Source organism: Pteropus vampyrus, unplaced genomic scaffold (assembly GCF_000151845.1).
Source record: "Pteropus vampyrus isolate Shadow unplaced genomic scaffold, Pvam_2.0 Scaffold193, whole genome shotgun sequence".
NCBI classification, from domain to species: domain Eukaryota; kingdom Metazoa; phylum Chordata; class Mammalia; order Chiroptera; family Pteropodidae; genus Pteropus; species Pteropus vampyrus.
The window spans coordinates 915,426-928,704 of record NW_011888974.1 but is presented as its reverse complement, the minus strand read 5'-3'; the positions used below and the strand labels follow the sequence as shown (position 1 = coordinate 928,704).

Here is a 13,279-nt window from a genome sequence, read left to right as displayed (position 1 = left end):
AAATAAGAAAGAGAAAGACTCATATCAACATTGTTATCACTGGATATGTAGATTACAGCAAGTCTACCACTACTGGTCATCTGATCTACAAATGTGATGGGATCAACAAAAGAATTTTCGAAAAATTTGAGAAGGAGGCTGCTGAGATGGAAAAGGGCTCCTTCAGGTATGCCTGGGTTGTCTACGGCCCTGCTACCCTGAACAAGCCCGATCCCATCTCATCTCAGGGTCAGGCCTGGTTAATACTTGGATGGGAGACCACCTAGGAAGGCCAGGTGCTATAGGTATAAAAATTAAAAAATAAGGGATTGTAAGCTGACAAGGTCCTTGCAATCTATGAGGTCAACCAAGGGTTGTCTTGCCTTAAAAAAAAAAAAAAGTATGCCTGGGATAAACTGAAAGCTGAATATAAGCATGATATCACCATTGATATCTCTCCACGGAAATTCAAGACCAGCAAGTATCGTGTGACCATCATTAGTGCCTAGGACACAGAGAATTTATAAAAAAAAAAAACATGATTATAGGCATATCTAAGGCTGACTGTGTTGTGCTGATTGTTGCTGCTGGTGTTAGTGAATTTGAAGCATATGTCTCCAAGAATGGGCAGACCCATGAGCATGCCCTTCTGGCTTACACACTGGGTGTGAAACAACTAATTGTTGGTTTAAAAAAATGAATTCCATTGAGCCGCCCTACAGCCAGAAGACATACAAGGAAATCATTAAGGAAGTCAGCACCTACATTAAGAACACTGGCTACAACCCTGACACAGTAGCATTTGAGCCATTTTCTGGTTGGAATGTGACAACGTGCTGGAGCAAAGTGCTAACATACCTTGGTTCAAGGGTTGGAGAGTTACCCATAAAGATGGCAATCCCAGTGTAACCACACTGCTTGAAGCTCTGGATTGCATCCTGCCACTAACTTGTTCAACTAAGAAGCCTTTGTGTCTGCCCCTCCAGGAAGTTTACAAAATTGATGGTATTGGTACTGTCTTTGTGGGCCGAATGGAGACTGGTGTTCTCAAACCTGGCATGATGGTCATCTTTGCTCCAGTAAATGTTACAACTAAAGTAAAATCTGTTGAAATGTACCATGAAGCTTTGAGTAAAGCTAACCCTGGGGATAATGTGGGCTTACATGTCAAGAATGCGTCTGTCGAAGGTATTCATCATGACACTGTGAATAGTGCTAACAAAAATTACTCATCAATGGAAGTTGCTGGCTTCAGAGGCTCAGGTGATTATCCTGAACCATCCAGGTCAAATCAGTCCCAGGTATACACCTGTGCTGGATTGTCACACAGCTCACATTGCTTGCAAATTTGCTGAGCTGAAGGAGATTGATCATCATTCTGGGAGAAAGCTGGAAGGTCGCCCAAAGTTTTTGAAATCTGGTGACGCTGCCATCGTTGATAGGGTTCCTGGTACGCCCATGTGTGTTGAAAGCTGCTCTGACTGTCCTCCTCTGGTCCATTTTGCTGTTCGTGACTTGAGATGTCACCAAAGCAGTGGACAAGAAGGCAACTGGAGCTGGCAAAGTCATCAAATCTGCCCAGAAAGCTCAGAAAGCTAAATAAATATTATCCCCAATACCTACCACCACAGTCTTAATTAGTGGTGAAAGAATCATCTCAGAACTGTTTGTCTCAATTGGCCATTTAAATTTAATAGTACAAGACTGGTTAATGATTACAATGCATTGTAAAAACCTTTAGAAGGAAAGGAGAATGTTTTGTGGACCATTTGGTTTTTTTGGTGTGTGGCAAGTTTTTAAAAATTTATTAGTTTTAAAAATCAGTACTTTGTAATGGAAACCACTTGACCAAAGATCTGTCACAGAATTTTGAGACCCATTAAAATAAATTTTAACAAGAAAAACAACCAAAAAAAAAAAGTTATAGATTTCCCTTGAGGCACTGCTTAGAGCTGCATCCCATAAATGTTGGTGTATTGTATTTTCATTTCCATTTACTTCAAAATACTTTCTAACTTCGCATACAGTTTTTATTTAACCCACAGATTATTTTAAAGTATATTAATTTCCTAATATCTGGGAAATTTTCCAGGTTTTAAGAGTTTACCTTGTTTCTCATCTCTTAAAGATCATATTTCAGTACTGCCTCTTGTCCATGTCAGACAACTGCTGTGTCATATCTTTTGTTTGGTTCTCTACTTGGTAAGGTGGGAGGACAAATTCAGTCCCTGTTACTCCCTGTGGCTAGATGCAGCATGATATGCTTGGGTTTAATGCTACCATCTTGCTATTTATTTTTGTTTATTCCCTTAGCTCTTTTCATTTTTGCCTTTCTCTTTCTTCTTTCAGAGTGAGATTTTCTATTTTGGTTTTGTCCTCCATTTTTATTACTTTTGCTCTATTAGCTAGTTTGCGTGTGTGTGTGTGTGTGTGTGTGTGTGTGAGAGAGAGAGAGAGAGAGAGAGAGAGAGAGAGAGAGAGAGAGAGATTGCCTAGAATTTATTCCTTGAATCTTTAACTTATCAGAATCTACCTTTAAAGTATATTTAACACTTTATGAATGATATAAGAACCTTACAATAGTATCTTCCACTTCCATCCTTTGTGTAGTTATACATTGTACTTCTATGTAGGTTATTTGCCATTTCTAGTGCTCTCCATTGTCTTGTATATCATGTTTACATGTCTTTTTCTTTCAGCCTGAGAATTAAAAAAAAAATTCTTTTGGAAGGCTTTTTCATTGAATAAATAATTCTAGGTTGAATGTGTTAGCAACTCTAAAGATGTAATTTTATTGTCCTTTAGCTTTCATTGTTTCTGACAAGAAGTCAGCAGTCATTCATATCTTTATTCCCTCTACATATGTGTCATTTTCCCTCTGGCTGCTTTTAAGATTTTCTCTTTATTATTGGTTTTCGGCAACTTGATTATAATGTGCTTTGATTTGGTTTTCTTTGTATTTATTCTTCTTGGGATTGTTTGAGCTTCTTGGATCTTTGGGTTTATGGTTTTCATCAAATCTGAAATTTGAAAACAATTCAGCCCTTATTTCTTCACCCTCTGGTACTCCAATTATTGTGTTAGATGGATTAATGTTCTATAGGTCTTCAAGGCTCTGTTAATTTTTTAAAATAATTTTTCCCCCTCTAATCTGCAGTTAAGCTCATTCAATGGATCTTTCATTTCAGACATAATTCAGCTCTAAAAGTTCCATTGTGTTCTCTATTATGTCTACTATTCTTCTCATTATGTTTAATTTTTCTTTATAATCCTGAACACATTTATAATAGCTGTTTTATAAGTCTTGTCAGTTAATTTGATTATCTTTGTCATTTTTTAAATCTATTTCATTGATTTTTTTTTTCTTGGTAATGGGCTGTATTTTCTGTCTTTGCATGTGTACTGTTTTTTTCTTTAAAGTTTTTTTGAGATATAATTCACCCATTTAAGTACAAATTTTCATGGCTTTCAGTATATTCACAGAGTTGTATATCTATCACCAAAATTAATTTTACAATATTGTTATTACCCCCAAAGGAAGCCCTGATCCTGTTAGCCCTTATTCCCTAATCCTCGCCACTACCACCCCTAGCCCTAGGCAACTATTAATCTACTTTCTGTCTTTATAGATTATCTATCTTGGATATTTTATATAAATGGAATCATTGTTGTGATATGTGATCTTTTGTTATTTAATATAGTGTGTTCAAGATTCATACATGTTGTATCATGTATCAGTATTTTATTTCTTTTTATTGCCAAATAATATTCCATTGTATGGATATAGTAATTTTTAATTAGGCAGTGATTATTGTGACATTATGCTGTTTTCCTCCCATCTTCTTCCAACCATAGAAACTTTATGACACAGATATGAATTTCCCTACTTAATAGATGAGGAAATAGAGAAGGCTACACAGTGAGGAAACTGATATGAGCTAAGACACATGGCTTTGACCTGAGAGGAAAAACCCAGCCATGCTTTGGAAAAGGTCTAAAGGGAGAGACATGGGCCTTCTCTGAAAAGTAAGTTAGTCTGATGAGGCAGACACAACTATACTCTGGAAAGTCTAGTCTGAGGAGACCCTGCCTTGCCTTGAGAAGCTCCAGTCAGAGTGAGGAGTTGTGACCCTTCCCTGGGAGCTGTGACCTGAGAGCAGAGGTCGTCCCACTCTGAGGAGCCCCCATGCCTCCCCAAGAGGGTCAGTGAGCATGAGCCTGGGTCCCAAGTTACCTTTGGCTCTGGCGTACTAAACTGTGGCACAAGTCCTCACATGTCTGCAGGAAACCAAAGTTCAGGCAATTCCAGAAGGGATACCAGGCACATGGCCAGGACCCTAAATCACCCAGCATGGACTTTTCCCATTGCTGGTGCTCAGAATTGTCAAATGATCACATGAGAGCTGACCAGTCAGTAAGCATTTATTAAAATCTGCTGACTGCGTAGAGTTGGCACACCCGCCTCCTGCCTTGAAATCCTCTTTTCCTGTATCAGGAGCCTCTTGCTCTCTCACCAGTGGGTTCGGCTCCATCCCAGGCATTAGAATCAGCTGGACCCTCCCTGAAGTGAGGAGATTTAAGCAATTTCAGACCCTCCATCTGGAGCTCCACCTCAAGTTATCCTGGCTCTGGGTCTGACTGAATATTTGATATCTGAGTGCTGGCCTCATTCCCTCAGAGCAGGCTTCACCATTTACCCTGATCGTGGCACTTGGGCTTTATATGAGAGACCTGAATTCCTGCCTCAGCTGCCCACCCAGCCATTCACCCTTCCCTGGCCTCTGCATCTGGCCTTGAGCTCCCTGGGCCACCAACCCACCCATGTTGGACTCTGAATGTCATATGTGAGCACTCCGTTATCTCTCATGGGCCATGCTCAAGGCTGATACTTGCCTTTGAGATCCTCTGGTCTCCTCACATCTGACCTTCCAGCATCAGTTACTTGGACACCTTCAGCCAGACTCCACCCTGGGCTGCTGGTCCCTCAGGCTGCCCTCCTAAATCTAGTCCACAGGCCTACATGCAGCCAATTCTTGTTTTCATGGGCCTTGTAGGGTTTTTGGTCCAGATGATCATGGCATGTTTTTTAAGGCCACATTTCATTCTCAGATCCAATCAACCCCTGCATTTGGCTGGGGTTTGGGAGGAATGAGATGGGAGATGAGACAGTAGAGGTACGTTGGGTCTCTGTGGTTGGAGGCTCCACATCTGGTGTAGCAGCTCCCTCAGATTTTCACATTTGCTCCGGTGGGCAGCCCAACTGACGCCACGTGTCCTGCCTCTCACACATGTGCCTGGCTCAGTTTGGGTTCCCGAGAAGCAGAACTTGAATCAAGGATTGGGTTCCATGATTTCCTGAGGGATGGAAGCAGAATGTGGCCTCGAGGAAAGTGTGTTCTTGGCATGATCAAGGGGAAGTCTCTGGAGCATAAACTGCAACACAGTGTTGACTCCCCTTGATGCAAGGAGGCCGCCATTTCATTTGGCCATTGACCACAGGCTGCTCAACTTCCAGGCTGATAGCTATCATCAGCTAAGGGCTGTTCTCTGGAGAAGGGGCAGCTGTGAGCCATGAGCAGCTCATGTCCACAGCTCACAGTTGTATGGGTGCACAGCTCACTAAGGGGAATCTGGTGTGGAGCTGTAACAGCATTGGCCACAGTACTTTTCTCTGTCTCAGAGTATTCTGACCAGAGGCCCTCTCAGCTTGACAGCAAGTGCATCCAGGATGTGGAGTGGGGGTTAATTCCCTTGGCAGTAACCCTCGACCAATGAGGGAGGGGAGCCTGTACTCCTGTTGCTCAGACAGACCAGTCTAGGCAGCATTCTGTATGGTCCTCAGAGGTTCTGGCAGGATTTTTCTCTACTGTTTAGAGCAGACTTCAAGAGCACCCTTAGGTGGCCTTTATGCTTTTCCTGAAGGTAATGGAGACCTGTGGAAGGTTTTGAGCTGAGTCAGGGTGATATAATTAGGTTTTTACTTTAGAAAAGTCCCAAGGGGTAGTGAGAAGTGGACATTGCCAGAATAGACTGTGGGAGAGGGAGGTCTACTAGTGGGTGTGGGGGAAGGAAGAGAACAGGAATCACTAAAGGGGTAAGAGAAACGGAGTCCCTCCCCTGCTGGTCGGAGGGGCAGGGAGAGTCTGTAACCCAAAGCCCTGGCAACATGAAACCTGGGGCCTGGGGCAGGATGGAGCTACAGAGAGGTACTGGTTTGGGGGCAACAGATATGTCCGATTTGCCCAGTGCCCTCCCTCTCTAAGGAAGCAACAATTACATGAAGTGTCAAGTCTATAGAGACGGTGGATTAGTAGCTGCTTAGGGATGGTGGGAGTGAGGGCGGGGGTGGGGCCCAGAAGGTTTGGGAGTTGTTAGTGGGGGAATGATAGCTAAAGGACATGGAGTTTCTTTTTGGAGTGATGAAATGATCTAAAATTGGCTGTGGAGATGATTGTATTACTATGAATATACTGAAAACCATTGAATCGTATACTTAAAATGGGTGAATTACATGGTATGTGAATTCTATCACAATGAAACTATTATTTTTTTAAAAAGCAATGAGTGCAAAGTTGTGCAAGGGATTTGGGTTGGCTGTGGAAGGAAGTTTGCTGACTCATGGAGGTGGGATGGACTTCAAAAGTCCTGTTACTCACCCACCTTATTTACCAGTGGAGAGTTGGGCTCTGGTCTTGCCCATGGGACAGAGTGAGTCAGGGCCTTGAACCCAAGTCCCCAGACTCTCGAGTCCAGCATTCCCCCCACTACCTCCAGTCACTTTACCTGTAGTTGTTCTGTCCTGGCCACTCTATCTGGCAGTATTGCTGGCAACATTGCCTTCCCTTTGGCTGGCGGCCTACTGAGAGGTGGGCAACAAATTGGATGAATGCTCTTTCTGCATTCTGCCCCCACCCTGCCCAGCCTGGTGAGTCTGAATGGCCCCCCCCAGAGGTCTTCTTGCTGCCAACTAGGCGGCCTTGGAAGACCTGGCTTGGGTGGAGGGACAAGATGTTTAGTTCTCTGAGCAAGAAGGGTCGGGAAATTGAGTCTGACACCTGGCAAGGCCCACTGCCCGGGCAGCACGCTAGGGAGGCTGGCCTGCACCCCGGCCAGGCTCTTACAGGCCAGCCTCTTGCTGGGGTCCTGGCAGAGGCAAGAAGTGGGTGCACCAGGGGACTTGCGTGAGGTGAGGGTCAGGCAGATGGCCATGGGTAATGGAAAAACTTGAACATTGTCATGGCGGGCCTGCAGTATTTGTGTGTTGATGTCAACAATAGAAGAGGAATTTGTGACCTTTTGCCTCAGATGCTAGGATTCCCAGTGGTCACCTTAGAAGGCATGATTGGACCACTCCTAGAACCTTCTTGCCACCATTGCCGCACCCTTGCTGCTAGCAAGACTGCCAAGCCCCTCTGCATCAGATACCTCCATCAACCTCACCATTCCCACTCCCAATAGCTCTCTTTAGGTCAAAACCTTAGTCTAGTGCTGGCACTCAAGGTGCCCCTTCCACCTTTCCAGTGTCATTCTCAGCAGACCCTCTGCTAGGCCCTGCCTCCTTGCCTTGATGGCCCCAGGAACTCAGGGCTGGTCTGCATCCACCCAACAGAGCTTTTGCTATCCTACATGACTATGGCCAGTGCCTTGCTTCCTTCCTGGAACAAGAGGATCTGTCCCCAGACCACATCCTGACTATCTGGCACCCCAGGTACTGGGCCTCCCACTGAGTTGGAAACCCCTACGCTGTCAGCTGCCTGAGTCATGTCTGATGCTTCACTCACATTAGCTAATGCTAGGGAAGAAACTGAATCCCCTTCCTGTCCATTATCTTATCTGAAGCTAAATGCTCATCAGTGACACTGACTGATCAGAGGGGGTTTCTGAGACTGAAATGAAGTCACCGAAGGAGTTTCTATGTTCATCGGAGGGGTCTGGGTCAAGAGTACTCTCTCCTGGCTATTATTCTCATTGTTACCGTTGCCTCCAGTTTCGCTAGCCACAGCAGCATTCCTATCACCACCACCATCTCTGCCACCAATATCTCCATTATCCCCATCATTTTTTCCATCCTCACCTTCTTCATCCTATCCACCACTTCTGCTATCACCATCACTCCAACACCATGCCTACCATCTTCAGCAGCTCTACCATCATCATTGTTACTGCTAATGTTTCAAGCATCCCTATACTTTCCTTCATCCTCACCTCCACCCTTTCATCCTCACCTCCCACCTCTCCTCCAACCTCATTTTCAACTTCACTTTCATCCTCACTTCCACCATCATCACCACCACTGCCACCCTCTTAGCTTCCAAGTTGGATCCCTGCTGTCACTTGACATTTCTTAACAACCAGGCATGTGTCTGGTTGGAGAGGCGACCCTGGATATGGAGTGCGGCCAGAACTGCAGGTCCTAGATGTCTCATGGCATATGTCTGCCTGTGAGTTGAGACTCTTGTTTGCATTTTAATAGTGGCCCAGTGGTGGAGGTCTGGGCTAACTGGCTTGGCATCCATGCAGCCAGTACCTGAGAATCAGTGGGCAGTTCACAGTCAGGCCCACCTCATTCATGTGCTCTGTGGCTGAGGAGACTTGTTGTCACATGTAGTCTCAAAAAAATCAGGAGACCTTGGGATTGGGGAGAAGCCAGAAGTGGGAGTCAGCACTCTGGCTGTGCCATGGACTTGGTATGGTCTCCAAAACTCACTGCCTCTCTCCAGGCCTCCCTGTCTCATCTTAAAATGGAAAGAGCAACCATCCTTTTCTCCATGGAGAGCTCAACAGGGTGCAAAGTGTGTCCACAGCCTCTGCTCCTCTGAGGATGTGCTGTGCAGCATGATGTCCCTGTCAGCCTACCTAGGTGCATTTCTGGCCTCCACTTTTTACCAGCTCTGGAACCTTGAGGAAGTTACTCAGTGTTTCTGTTAAGTCTGTGTTTCCTCATCTGTGAACACAGGGTAAACAATAGACTCTACCTCTTAAGACTGCTGTAAGGATTAACTGAGATCACCCATAGATAGCACTTAGTTCAAATTCCTACCTGTGTACCAGGCATGCAGGGGTGGTGCCACCCCACTTTACAGAGGAGGACACAGATCTGGCAGGGGTGGGGTCAGTGGGGAGAATTGCCTGAGATCATCCAGACAAAAGTGACAGAGAAGAGATTGGGAGCCAGGCCACAAGCTTCTTGTTTCCTTTTCTACATTCCTGTGGATTCGAGAGCATGTGCCCAGACTGCAAGGGGCACACAGGGATGCCGAGGCCCAACTCCTGCCCTGGAGCTCATGGTCTGGGACAGGGAAGGGAGAAGACTGGGCCACTCGCAGCAGAGCTAGGCTGCGAAGTGTGCAGTCCAGGCCTGGCTGTGGGACGCAGCGGGAAATACATGGATTGCTCAGGGACAAGGATCTTGGAAAGGCTGGGCTGAGGTGGGTGTTAGGGAACCAGCGGGGCTTGGAACACTAGAGAAGAAGAAGATGAGCATCTTGGTCAAGGGGATCTGAGCAAGCAAGCGTTGCAGACTGGATGCAGCATGGCATGGGGTCAAAGAGGGCAAATGACTGGCCAGTGGTTATGAAGGATCTGGATCCTGAAAGTCAAGCATTGAAAAGATCCTTGGAGGCCACCAGCACATCCACCTCGTTCAAGGACCAACCAAAGCCAGAGAAGGGGCAGGAAAAGGCGGAATCAGAGCTATAATCAGGCTCCCTCCTTCCTGCAGCCTGGGCTGGCAGTGTCTCTCTGACCCACAAAACTGTCCAATGTCATGAAGACTGGTGGTTGAGGGTCCTGGATTTTCCTCTTGGCCTGCCTTCCTTGTTCTAGTTTGAGGGGCCTGGGACCCTATTTCAGAGGAGGCCTTGAGGAGACAACAATCAAAGAGTGATGTAGCAATGTTAAGATTTCTGGTCACAAATCTAATCAGGAGACCCTCCCTCCTGTGCAAGTCAAGTGGGGTCACTGCCTGCTCTACTTTCATTAGAGCTGCCCTTCACTAGAGACCAGATACTGTGTCTTATTAATATCTTTATTTCATAGTGGAGAAACTGAGGCTCAGAGAGGTTAAGTAACCTGTCCAAGGTGCTTAGCTAGAGCACAGCTGGAGTCTGATGCAAGGCCCTCTCAGAGGGCACACACTAAAGCCCCTAGTCTTCATCCACTTGACCAGGGCCTGTGAAGGGAAAGAAATGAGTTGGATGATGACCTGGGGAGGAGTGGAAAACAAGATGAGCAGCTGCCTTGCCACAGCCAGCTGCCTGTAGGCCAGGGCTCCCTGCCACCCACAGTCTAGCCTGCTCCCTGCCAGGGCCTGTTGCCTTTTGCATGGCGGGCGGCTGGAATGCCAAAGCTCTGGGGCCACCACCCTCTCTCCCCGTGGTCCTGGCATAGTTCCCCATGCAAGTGGGCCTGGATTCTCAGAGCACCATTCACAAGCAAGCTCCAGCCCTGCAGCCCACCACAGCCAGCTACAGGGTCCGAGCAGGCAGGCTGGGCTCTGCCTGTGAACACACAGCTCCACTGAACAGGAGGTACAAGGCCTATGTGCCTTTCTCTGGCCAAGGTTGGGCTCTGGCCTGCCATCTGGGCTGCCCAGGCAAAGGAGTGACCTTACTACCCATCCATCATCCACCTATGAGAAAGCTATGAGGTGGTAGCGGGGAACTGGAGTCTAGGCAGCAACTGAACACCCAGATGAAAGGAGGAAAGCTGAGGCCCACACATACCACCTCCCCTGGGAGGACCCCAGGCACTCTTCCTCCTCATGTCTCTCCCTGCTCCTCCTCTGAGTGTCTTGTCCCAGTGGGTGAAACTGCCAAACCCACACTCCCCATAGGAGTTCTGACAGCCTCTAATGATGGCCACATAGTCCTTGCTCTAAGACGGGCCTCTCCATCCCTTATGGAATCATTGAACCAGCTTCTGCCAGAGCACCTTGCCTTCAGGCCCAACCTTGCCTGTCCAGCTACATCAGTAGTCAGGGTGGTCGTATCACCCTGAGCCTTATACTCTCCTAGCCTCTCTGTTGACTGCAGGGAAAGTTCCAGCTCCTTAGCCAAGTAGTCAAGGCCCCTGGTGTCCTGAGGCATCCATGCTTCCTGGGCCCCAGTCTCCCCGTGCACCTCACCTGCCCTCCAGATAAAACACTTGTGACCGCTGGAAATTCTGGGCTGTTTGACAGCGCTTCCTCAGCACCCTGCCTGGAAAGTTTTTCCCACAAGATTAGGTTAAAATACCTCCCTCTCCATGAAACATCCCGCTGATTCTCCACATCTGGCTTGTGGGACGGACCACTGGCTCCTGGTTGCCCACTTGCTGCTGTGCACTCAGGTGATTTGGGTCTTAGCCTATTTTCCCTACTAAAATGAAAGCTCCCAGAGGTAGGAATCAACCCCGCTTCCTTCTCTCTGTGACCCCAGTGCCCAGCAGGGGGTCTGGCCCAGAGAAAAGGCGCAAGAATACATTTATTCTTTCATTTATTCATTTATCCATTCATTATCTCTTCAATACTGTTGAAATGTTATTTGAAGATTGGACAACATTCTCTAGCAGGACAGCCATGGGCAGCCATGCTCAAAACCCCAGGGTCTAGGGGCAGCTGATGGGACCTGGGAAGCAATGAGAGTCATGGGTTATTGGTGTCTGATGGGGAGCCTTGGCCCCTGCCCCCAGGGAAGGCTGTTTTAAGGCAGCCTGGTGCCTGTGATGGCTTGGGTTTGAATTTAAGCCCTCCCACTTTCTACCTGTGTATTTTGGGTGAGCTATTTACCCTCTTTGAGCCTACAATATTTTCCCCTAGGGTTTTGTAAGCAATGAAGTGATGCTGGTAAAACACAGAGTGGGTGTTTGATAGATGGTTATTCTTTACTTCTTTCTTCTATGGGGGAGCTTCTGGTACTATGCGGGTCACTTGGGACATATCTTCAAAGAAGCAGAGAGTTGGGACTCTGCAGTCCATAGAAGCCCCTGATGTAGCTGTGTGGAAATGTGAAAGCAACAGAACGGTCTTGGAGGTCTCTGCCCTGGGAGATGCGCTGCTGAGTTGGGGGCACAAGAGGGCCTGCCTGCCCTTCCTGTCTGCAAACTACCACAGGCCCCTGCCTTCTGCACTCCTCAGCAGCCTAGCAGGGCCAGTACTAGATGTGCCCAGCATTGGCCCTGCAGCCGCAGGCAGGGCCAACCCTGTCATCAGGCCTGGCCCTGTGCCTGGCACCCCTCTGGCATCGCCTGAGCATCAGCTTCCTGCAGGCGGATGCAGGCTTGTGCTCTGTGCTGGCAGGCCCTTCCCAGAGCTGAAGGTGCCTTGGGGCCAGGCCCACACCCACTGACCCACCCAGGGGAGGCCTGATGAATGGGGACTTGTAAGAAAAGGGCCACATCTCCACTCAGGTCAGAGCAACTAGGATGAAGTGACACCTCCCTACTCTGACTGGGGCTTCTCAGAGAAGGGCCTAGTACCTCCCTTGGACTAGAATTTCTGGGCCAGGGATGTACCCGCCGCCAGACCCTCTCCAGAACATGATTTTGTCTTCCCCCTCAGACTAACATACTTTTTAGGGCAGGTCCATGTGTCCTCCTTCATACCAGCTTCCTAGGACAGGATCATGACTCTTGCTCAGACAACAGGAGGAGGTGGATTGCAAGAACATTCTAGAAGCACCTGGTGGTGGGGGAAGCATGGCAAATTCAAGGTCTTACCAAAGGTCCCATGGATGGATGTCAAGTGGTAGAAGAGGAAAAATGATGAAGAGTGAGAAGCCTGGTAGGCCCTATGGGGCCCTAAGACTGGGCTTTTGTTCTGAAGATTATGGAGAATGAGGGAAGGGAGCTAAAAGGTCAGATGCGTATTTCCCACAGATCCCTCTGGCTGCCGTGTGCACTACAGGAATGAAAGCCTGAACTGCTGAGTGATGGTGGGTAGACGGGAGGGAATAGGTGGGGCCACTTGGGAAGGAAGAATTGATGGATTTGGTGGAAGAAGAAGGGTAGGAGACTCAGGCCCAGCTCCCTAGTATCTGGCTGGGGCAGTTGATGGGGGTCCACAGCAGGGGAGTGATAACGAGGGCCTGCATCTGTGAGGTGCCCAGGGGCCATGCAGGGGGAAGTGTCCAGAATGCAGCCCAGGGATTGCACCAGATGTAGACTTGGAGGAGTGGGGTCAGCAGATGGAGTTGCCGGACTTGAGGTCACCTGTGGAGAGGGGAAGATTCTGAGACTAGGTCGGGGGACAAAGAGAGGAGTCACAGAAGAGAAATCATCCACTGATCTGCCTCTGTTTCTCTTCTAGAAAAGGGGAGAACAC

The 13,279-nt window shown here is 47.6% G+C and overlaps 1 pseudogene; it reads left to right on the top strand.

The window, feature by feature from the left end:
* Positions 1-1,582, top strand: part of LOC111746527 — a 4,132-nt pseudogene extending 2,550 nt beyond the window's left edge.
* The last annotated feature ends 11,697 nt before the right edge of the window (positions 1,583-13,279 follow it).